Source organism: Octopus bimaculoides, chromosome 3 (assembly GCF_001194135.2).
Source record: "Octopus bimaculoides isolate UCB-OBI-ISO-001 chromosome 3, ASM119413v2, whole genome shotgun sequence".
In the NCBI taxonomy this organism is placed as follows: domain Eukaryota; kingdom Metazoa; phylum Mollusca; class Cephalopoda; order Octopoda; family Octopodidae; genus Octopus; species Octopus bimaculoides.
Window position 1 is genome coordinate 157,007,002 of NC_068983.1, and position 3,171 is coordinate 157,010,172.

Genomic DNA, 3,171 nt, shown 5'->3' on the forward strand with positions numbered 1-3,171 from the left:
TTTTATAACGTGCTTTCACTTCAGTACTGAGCGCAGCTCTGTGTGCCTTGGGTATGTGCTGTGGTTTGCTGCGATGCTCTTATGGTTACTGTATTGAAAGTGTTTTGCGTAGGATGTGTGCAGTGCCCAGTAGTGCAATTTTCTGAATGTTATATATACTTGTAAGTCCTAGTGTTTTTGTTATGTATTTGTCTGAATATTTTTTTATTATACCAAAGGCGCCTACTATAATAGGAATTTTTTCTCTTTTTAGATTCCACATTCGAGTTACCTCTATTTCCAGGTCTTTGTATTTTGAAGGTTTCTCCATTTCTTTTAGGGAAACGTTGCTATCTGCTGATTATTATTATTATTATTATTATTATTATTATTATTATTATTATTATTATTACTATTATTATCATCATTATTATATGATAAAAACTAACAGCTTATTTTGATGGGTATGATGGATAGTCTCTAAAGTGACACTTGTTTACTGGTCATGCTTTAAGAACCCTGCGGACAATTCTTGCAGTTCTAAGCAATGCTGATTTTTGTAGGTGGTCTGCCTCCCCATTTGTATCAATCTTTTTGAGCAACGCTGGTAGTTGAGTGCTGATACTTCCAAGTGCACCAATTACCATTGGTATCACGTCTACTTTCTTCATTGACCACAAACGTCGTATTTCCCACTTCAAATCTTCATAGTTGTTATTTTATCTTCTTTCTCTTTGAACCTGTTGTCACCAGGACATGCTATGCAGATTATCATGCATGTTTATTTTTTATTCACCACAACAATGTCATGTTTTCTATGTCTGGTCAGGTGACCGCACTAAATCATTGCATCCCACAATGCATCTCATTCTCGGTTACTCCTTCTAGGGTTTTCTCATACCATGTGATTTCCACAGAGCTCCCAATGGATCATTGTTGTCATATTGTCATGTCTTTTGTAATCGCGTTGTGCCAATTTCAGACATTCGCTAACAATGTTCCCATACCGTTTCACCCCTCTCACCACACATTTTTCATTTTTCGCTGTCCGTAGTGTTGTCTATTTTGCACTTCACATTGTTGGTACTTAACGCTTGTTCTTGAGCTGTACATATAATTGCTTTTGTCTGTATCTTCAGGTCACTCCTCCTAATCCATAGCCACCAGTCTTCTGTATCTGTCTGGCGTTCGTACCTCTTGCAAACTGCCTGAAATTTTAGATGAGGTAGCCCTTACTACAATAGAGCTCTGGTCAATAGTAACTTGAAAAAGACCTCATACACCCTAACCCAAGCAAGAGTCCGGCCTAAAATATACCTCGGAAAGTTATATTATTCACTCAGACCTACTTTTTCTTAAGTGTTAGGACGAAGGTGTGTAAAAAATTCCTAGCTCTCATACATAAGCATTTTCCCAAAATCCTTAGATATAGAAACATTTTATTAGAGGCTCTATGAGGGTTGCCCACAGTTGCGGTCCTGATATGAAAAGCATTATTTCATCTATGCCAATGCAAAACTCACTCCAGACTGCAACTTTTGGAATCCAGATACATATCTACTAGATTAGGTATGTATGGTTAACTCAGTAGTCTATGAAGTGAGGTTACCACTGTTTTGACAATTAAGGGCATTCACAACACTTGTAGGAGAAAGGTAACGTAATATTTTATGAGTCTTTAAAGAAAGATAGAAGTAATCGGTTCTAATCTCTCTTTAGGTTGCGGAATTTCCTGTTTAAACCACCTATTCAGTTTTCGCACCGAAGCTAAATAACATGTGGAAGAACAAAACAAATTTCACAGCAAAGGAAAAGTGATATAGTAAATTGCAATTATATAAAACAACAATGAACAATGCTGCACATGCCCCAGGAATTGAATAATAATAATAATAATAATAATAATAATAATAATAATAATAATAATAATAATAATAATAATAATAATAATAATAATGAGAATAATGGTTTCTGATTTAGACAGCAATATTGAGGGGAGGGAAATTAGTGGGTATCTCGACCCCAGTACTTGACTGATGCTTTTAATAATAATGATAATGGCGATAATGATGATGATGATGATGATGATGATGATGATGACGACAATAATAATAATAATAATAATAATAATAATAATAATAATAATAATAATAATAAAGATGCCGATGGCGACTGCGGAGATCAGATGATAATGCTGCTGCTGATGGTGGTGATGGCGATAGTGGTGATGCTGATGTTGGTGATGCTGATGGTGGCGATGCTGATGGTCGTGATGGTGATGGTGGTGATGCAGATATTAACGATAATGATGCTGACGATGAAGCAATAAGGAAAATTCTGAAGGAAACAATACAAAAAAAAGTTAATGAAAAAGAATAGAAAAGAATTGAATTATTGCATTTTTCTAGAAATAAATAAAAAAAAACTGCCTAAATGAAACAAAAGTTGTCGCAATTTACACTTTAAAAAATTAAAAGTAAAATATAGGAAAGAGAAAAATTACAAGAAATATTTATTTGCATGAGAAAAACAACTTTAAATAAACTAGCTAAGAAGAAAATAAAAAAGTAAAGAAATTGACTTGACTAATTCTATTATCAATTTTGTCTTAGCAATCAGTTAGCTTTAAAAAATACAGTTAAACAGTTCAGCTTGCTTGCTATTTTAGCCAATTCTCTGACAAGTGCTGTCACTATGAATGAAATACAATCGGGTTTTAATAGGGCAGCCATTTTGTTCAATCTATTTTTTATAATTATTTCCTTTTTCACTTGATTCATTATCATCATCATCATCATCATCGTCGTCATTATCTAAAACGACAACCTTATAACCATTCATTTCTCAGCCTTGTAGAATTTCGGAAAACCTGCGTTACAGTATTTTCATATGGCGTCATCATATGTACGTTGACTCACCCTCCTAAGACTAATCTTATTTTTCCTGAAATTTCCTTATCTATCAGTACGAATGGAAATTCTTACTTTTTCCACATAAGACAGAAATCAGTAGTAGTAGTAGTAGTAGTAGTAGTAGTAGTAGTAGTAGTAGTAGTAAGGAGGCGAGCTGGCAGAATAATTAATTCTCTCCATATATATTATTTCTCAAGTTGTTTGTTTTTATTGCTTGAACTTCGGCTGCTACAATTAGGCTCTCTGTTTCTTTTTTCAATTGCCCTTTCTTTTAACCAAG